Source organism: Schistocerca serialis, chromosome 7, assembly GCF_023864345.2.
Source record: "Schistocerca serialis cubense isolate TAMUIC-IGC-003099 chromosome 7, iqSchSeri2.2, whole genome shotgun sequence".
In the NCBI taxonomy this organism is placed as follows: domain Eukaryota; kingdom Metazoa; phylum Arthropoda; class Insecta; order Orthoptera; family Acrididae; genus Schistocerca; species Schistocerca serialis.
In genome coordinates this window covers 427986823-427994306 of record NC_064644.1, presented here as the reverse complement: position 1 = coordinate 427994306, position 7484 = coordinate 427986823, and the positions used below count along the sequence as shown (strand labels likewise).

The following is a 7484-nucleotide window of genomic DNA, read 5'->3' as shown; positions in this document are numbered from 1 at the left end:
GCTCTATTTACATGTTCACTCACCAGATTTTACAAATATTCAATAATAAGATAGTGTCGGTTGGTATTTTCAGCATCCTATCTAAGGCATTTGACTGTGTGAATCACAGTATTCTCCTAGATAAATTGAAATTATTTAGATTTATTGTATAGCCAACCAACGGATAACGTCATATCTAACCAAAATAATGCAAAAAGATGTACTTAGTAATCCAACCAATATAGTCCAGAGACATAGTTCTGATTGGGGAAAAATCATGTATGGAGTTTCCCAAGGCTCAACCTTGGGCTCACTGTTGTTCCTCATACATGTGAACGATCTTCCGTCTAATATACAACAAGCAGAATCAGCTTTTTTGCAGATGACACTAATACTGTAATCAGTTCAAGCATACATATAGGCCGGCCAGAGTGGCCGAACGGTTCTAGGCGCTACAGTCTGAAACCGCGCGACCGCTACGGTCGCAGGTTCGAATCCTGCCTCGGGCATGGATGTGTGTGACGTCCTTAGGTTAGTTAGGTTTAAGTAGTTCTAAGTTCTAGGGGACTGATGACCTCAGAAGTTAAGTCCCATAGTGCTCAGAGCCATTTGAATGATATAGGAACAGAAGGAATGGCAAACAAAGTTCTTAAAAGTATCATTCACTGGTTTTCTACAAATTGTGTCACCCTCAATTTAAAAAAGACACATCATATTCATTTCCGCAGATCTGGAGTACTACACCAATGATAAGTGTAACACATGACGTGGAAATAATAAATAGCGTGGGAACTTTAAAATTCTTGGGTGTCCATTGATGAGAACTTTAATTGGAAAAATCACATTTTGGAATCCCTAAAACAACTTAGTTGTGCCACATTTGCCCTTAGAATCATTGCAATTCATGGTGAGGGACAAATCAGTAAGCTGACGTATTTTACCTATTTTAATTTAACAATGTCCCATTGAAAATGTTAACAGACCGCCAGGATTTTAAATTCATTGCCTGCCCAGTACTCGACAGTGGTAATAAATTACTGTATCTCTCTCTGTCAAAGAATAAGTCATACTCTGTACCTTCATGGAGGTACGATAAGGGGAGGCAGCACTAAAGACTTAGGCTGTACTTTGATTTGAGGGCGGCTCCGTAATGTTTAATGCTCCAAAACATTAGCACTCTACCGTTTGCGACCGCTTCTTGTTCTTAAGTTATTTTAAACAGAAAACGTTGCAGTGCTTCCGGGAATAACACAGCTTCAGGAACGCTTCTACAGACGTTTTCTGCTGGTCTTAAATGCATATTTCATCCACTAATACGACTCATTTCAGACTCGTTAATATAGCTTTCTGTTTGGTATACGTTTAGAATAACGAAAAAGAGAAGTGTATGATGTGAAAAGGCTGCTTTTGTAATCCAGCATTTCCTAACTAGGTTATAGAGTGACGAAACTTACGTTCGGTATGTCTTCTTCCCGAAAATTCTGAGAATGTTGTTTGCTAGGTTTTAACGGTTTCAGACGTTTCCTTCTCACACCGTTTACACAGAGAGCTTTCCCAATTGGACTGATAGGAAATCTACAGTTATATAACAGATACAAAACGATTACGTTAATGGTAAACAGTGCAACCAAAATTCACATATACAAAAGAAAATATCTTTTGCAGGCGTGCACTTACAAATGAAACATGATTTCTTTACACTTTAAACTATAATCGGTGTGATTAGTGCACTTATAAATGAAATTTTCGATCAAAACACTTGAACAGAAGCTAATGTTCGGGTGAACTGACGTAGCGGACGTAGGCTTCGAGTTTGTGACGTCATGACAGCTCCCTTCATTATACCTCTATGATACCTCTACTAATGTTTAGCAATAGCTGATGTAGTTACGTTTCTCAATTTTTTAAACATAATTGAGGTACTGAAAGTCTCTTTACTGTTACTTTTGGTCTTCTGTCTGTCTTCATGTAAAGACAATTTTCCTTTTCAATCGTAAGTTTAATAATAATTATGGTGATATTTCAGATCAACTAAGCTTTTATTTAGTTGAAAATTTAAGGAAATTCATTTACAATTATGTTTTCAAAGTCTGTTTATCTTTTAGCTGTTTAATCACGTTGGGAAGGGACTGCTTTGGTGATGTGTCGATTTCGTTTTTTATAAGTCGTACACTGCAATCTAATATTTTCATTACGAAGTCCAATTACTGTTTTTGCGTTGTGTCAAACATTTGAATCCATTATATAACATATTATCGCGGTCCCCACCGCATTGTGCGGCTTCACGGCTACGTTCATCATTTGCCCATTCTTTTTTGAACAGGTTGGCACTCAAGGATGAAAGACGTGCAGTGTGACTGGCCAGCGTTACTGTGATATGCTTCGCCAGCATGTCATACCCGCCCTACAGGAGAGAGACGCATTGAGCTCAACAGTTTTCATGCAAGGTGAGGACCCACCACACATCCCTCGTCAAGTTGACCTGCTTCTCCGAAACACATTTGGAAACAATCGCATTATCAGGCGCTCGTTTCCAAATGCTTGATCGCCACGATCACATTATCTCACTCCCTGTGATTTCTTGTTCTGGGGCTACCTGAAAGAGAGGGTTTACATTATCACGTGTGAAGCGTAGCATATCAAGAGAGACAGCCAGCATACCTATGGACATACTTCGTTTTGCTGTGCAAAATGCAATGCTACGCTACGCTTTCAGACCCTTCTGGACACTGATGGGTGCTGTATTGAGCCCCTGTTGTAGCAGTAATGGTCTCTTCCCCATGTCCTTGACATTAATGGTACCAAATTCGGTACTCATACGGTAATTCGTTCCCGTGTTGTAACGTGACAAATAAGGAAAGTTTAATTATAACTACCTGGTATAATATTCTTATTTTCAGAAGAAGTTGGTGATACATTCTTATGATGGAGTTTTATGAGAGTTACGTTTTCAATATATTGCTGTGATTTTTCTCTTAAACTGTCTGTCCCTATGCTTTTGCTTTCGACTTTGTTTAAGAAATAATCATTAAATACATTTGCTGCCTCTACATCTTTCAAAATAACCTTGATGAGAAAATCAGAGAAATTAGAGCTAATGCAGAGGCTTACCAAAAATCATTCTTCCCATGCGCCATTTGAGAATGGAACAGGGAAGGGGGGATCAGTTACCATTAGATGGCCTGCCAAGTATGATTTAGATGTAGATGTAGAGGTACCAGGCCCGCAGAGTGCGGCAAGTTGCTTTATTTTCGGCACGTGGGATTGCAAGAGGCTGCGAATGACACATGGTTTCAAATGCGATGATGCGTTACAAACAGAGCATGTAGTGTCCCTTTTGCAATATTCACCCTTATCAAGGTGAAACATAAATAAAACTGACAGTATGTGACTCAAAATGAATTGCAAACATTGATTTATCATTGATTTAACTGTAAAAATATACAATATATATATATCGATAAATGCAGAAAAGACATTATTTTTATTGTATGAGATTATAATGTGATTATCTTTGTAAGAGTATAAAATACAATGCAATGCTCATTCTTCTGTCTAGTCTGTTTTGTTCTGTTCGTTCTGGTGTTAGCTGGAATAAGGTACGCAAGCTATTGTGCTGCGCTAGCATTTTGTTTCTGTCGTAACGTAATTGCCAATATTTAATGGTGTAAACTGTGTCCTAGTAAGAATATATTAGTATAAAATGATCTCCGTGTGTTATTTCAAGAATCTACGCCACATTTATCTTATGAAAAGAATATTTAATGAAAATTATTTAGCATGTTTCCAGCTGCTGCGGAGCGAGTAACAGTAATCTCTGACTGTTAACAATTAGCAGCCATTACGCGGTACATTTAAAAATATTTTTTTACAGCACAATGTCTGATAGCCGGAGCGGAAGAAATTAAGCAAAAATATTCAGTGAAATTAATTGAAGGAATCCAGTGAAATAATTTTATTAAAACTTGTCTATTTTCTGTGATAGTAATAATTTCAGAGCTGAGTACTACTACGCTATTGCATTTACAGCAATTTGTAGGGAGCCTGGCGCTCGATAAAACCAGATATAATACGCAATTGGCAACCTACGAAATTCATTATTTTGCTTATTATATCTCTTTTGTATTTTCAAACAAATTTACTAGGAGAGTGTTTCCTCTAAATAAATAGCATATACATTATATTTCTTTTAAGAGATATAATAAGCACTGGACTTGACTGCAGTAGATTACAGTAAGGGAGGCGTAAGTGAGGAAGGTTTGTTGAGGGGGAGTGTTTTGGAAAGGACATGGGATGGGAAACATGCGGAGGAGGAGGAGGAGGAAAAAATCGCAGGTGATGCCTGTATATAAGAAGGGTAGAAGGACGGATCCTCAAAATTGCGGACCAATGTCCTGAACATCGGTTTGTTGCAGGATTCTCGAACATATTCTCAGTTCGAATATAATGAATTTCCTTGAGACAGAGAAGTTGCTGTCCATGCACCAGCACGGTTTTAGAAAGCATCGCTCCTGCGAAACGCAACTCGCCCTTTTTTCACATGATATCTTGCGAACCATGGATGAAGGGTATCAGACGGATGCCATATTCCTTGACTTCCCGAAAGCGTTTGACTCGGTGCCCCACTGCAGACTCCTAACTAACTGGTTCCCAAACATGTGAGTGGCTCGAAGACTTCTTAAGTAATAGAACCGAGTACGTTGTCCTCCATGGTGAGTGTTCATCGGAGGTGAGGGTATCATCTGGAGTGCCCCAGGGAAGTGTGGTAGGTCCGCTGTTGTTTTCTATCTACATAAATGATCTTTTGGATAGGGTGGATAGCAATGTGCGTCTGTTTGTTGAAGATGCTGTGCTGTACGGGAAGGTGTCGTCGTTGAGTGACTGTAGGACGATACAAGATGACTTGGACAGGATTTGTCATTGGTGTAAAGAATGGCAGCTAACTCTAAATATAGATAAATGTAAATTAATGCAGATGAATAGGAAAAAGAATCCCGTAATGTTTGAATACTCCATTAGTAGTGTACGCTTGACACAGTCACGTCGATTAAATATTTGGGCATAACATTGCAGAGCGATATGAAGTGGGACAAGCATGTAATGGCAGTTGTGGGAAAGGCGGATAGTCGTCTCCGGTTCATTGGTAGAATTTTGGGAAGATGTGGTTCATCTGTAAAGGAGACCGCTTATAAAACATTAATACGACCTATTCTTGAGTACTGCTCGAGCGTTTGGGATCCCTATCAGGTCCGATTGAGGGAGGACATAGAAGTAATTTAGAAGCGGCCTGCTAGATTTGTTACTGGTCGGTTTGATCATCACGCGAGTATTACGGAAATGCTTCAGGAACTCATGTGGGAGTCTCTAGAGGAAAGGAGACGTTCTTTTCGTGAATCGCTACTGAGGAAATTTAGAGAACCAGCATTTAAGGCTGACTGCAGTGCAATTTTACTGCCGCTAACTTACATTTTGCGGAAAGACCACAAAGATAAGATAAGAGAGAATAGGGCTCGTACAGAGGCAAATAGGCATTCATTTTTCCCTCGTTCTGTTTGGGAGTGGAACAGGGAGAGAAGATACTAGTTGTGGAACGAGGTATAGTCTGTCGGTAAACTGAAGAGCGAGCGCGCGAGTCCCCACTCTGCCTACCCTGCTACGTCAGAGGGCGCTTCTACAGGCTGTTCCACAACGTAGTATAGTCCCTGTCGCGGTGCGCGCGTTAAATCTGTGACGACGCCGTGTACAGATACGTCCCGTCTGCGTTTATTTTTAGACAAATGCGTTAAGATTATAAGGAAAACAAAAGACGATAGCTTCTTCGAAACAAAACATTATAGAGTAAATGATATCAACATAAGAGCGGAAGTCAGGATTCTACTACAAACATAGAACCGAATGCCTATTCATATGAATGTATGTTCCTCTATTCGTAAGACTAACCAGATATAGTGCAATCAGTCTGTAGAATTTGAGGCTTGTTCTTACTTTGTGCTTCTACTAAAAGGTAAAAGTTTTCTTTGAAGGGCTGCATTAAAACTTAACAGTTCCTGCAACACGAAGAGTGTTTAAAAAGTAACCAGAATTTATAATTACGTGTGTTGTATTAGTTCGATTCGCACTGCTTTTTTTGTGATTGTCTTCGTAAACATGTCTGAAAAGTATTTCCAGGTAAATCCCACTTCACGCAATGTCTTGTGTAAAACATCTTTCTGCAACGAAAATGTATTTTTTATTTCAAGCCAGTGAGTAATTTCCGTAATGTGGGCATTATTTTTTGGTTTATGTAAAAGTACTCCATCGTTTGTCGAATGACATATTTTGTGAAACTGTCTATAACGATGGGTTTCCTCCCTAAATTATTAGTTTTTCTTCGCGGCGATTCCAGTAAACCATGCGCCTTGTTTTCGCGTTCCTTCCTTATGCGTCCTATTTTGCCGAGGCTGACGTTTGCATAAACCGCACTCCTTTGATTGGGACTGGTAATATTAGCCAACAGTTCTTTTTGTGTAGCCACCTTAACACAAGCTGTAATAACGTTAGAGACGATCGAATGCTCGTTCTGCGCAAATATCTCCTTCGTATTCTGCACATTTTCTTGCAATGCAGGGCGATTATCCATCACTTCCGGATACTGAAGTATATCAGTGAGTACTCAAAGTCAACTGACTGAGATTGGCCACTAAGATCCCACGAACAGAAACGACGTATATCACTGCACGCCGAACTACACCGCTAGATAGGTAACGGGCAATTGATTTTGGAATAACTGATGACCAACTGAAAAACTCAGCTGCCGACAGGTGTTGTTCATATACCTCGATGTGGACAGCTGAAAATGTGTGCCCCGACCGGGACTCGAACCCGGGATCTCCTGCTTACATGGCAGACGCTCTATCCATCTGAGCCACCGAGGACACAGATGAATAGCGCGACTGCAGGGACGTATCCCTTGCACGCTTCCCGTGAGACTCACATTCCCAACTGCCCACAATTCTACATACAGTATGTATTGTACCTTATAGACATTATTCCAGGCAACGGTCATCAACAGTAACAGTTCTTTCGAGAACAAGTTACTGTCTTCGCATATATAGTTAACGGCTACGTAGCCAGTGACCTTCGTCTGTGCGAATGCGCACAGGTTGCCCAAACTCTTACGGGAATCGCCAAAGCGTGCGCAGGTAATGAGTGGGTGGGCAAATGTCTATAAGGTACAATACATATGTAGAATTGTGGACAGTTGGGAATGAGTCTCTCACGGGAAGCGTGCAAGGGATAAGTCCCTGCAGTCGCGCTATTCATCTGTGTCCTCGGTGGCTCAGATGGATAGAGCGTCTGCCATGTAAGCAAGAGATCCCGGGTTCGAGTCCCGGTCGGCGTACACATTTTCAGCTGTCAACATCGAGGTATATCAACAACACCTGTCGGACCTGAGGTTTTCAGTTGGTCATCAATTATTCCAGGCAAAGCCGCACGGTCATCAACAGTAACTGTTCTTTCGAGAG

General features: G+C 40.5%; 1 non-coding gene across 1 annotated transcript; it reads right to left on the bottom strand.

Moving 5' to 3' along the window:
* Window positions 1–6819: 6819 nt before the first annotated feature.
* On the bottom strand, window positions 6820–6893 carry Trnat-ugu (transfer RNA threonine (anticodon UGU)). The gene has a single exon. It is a non-coding gene; the product is annotated as a tRNA-Thr (tRNA).
* Window positions 6894–7484: the final 591 nt, after the last annotated feature.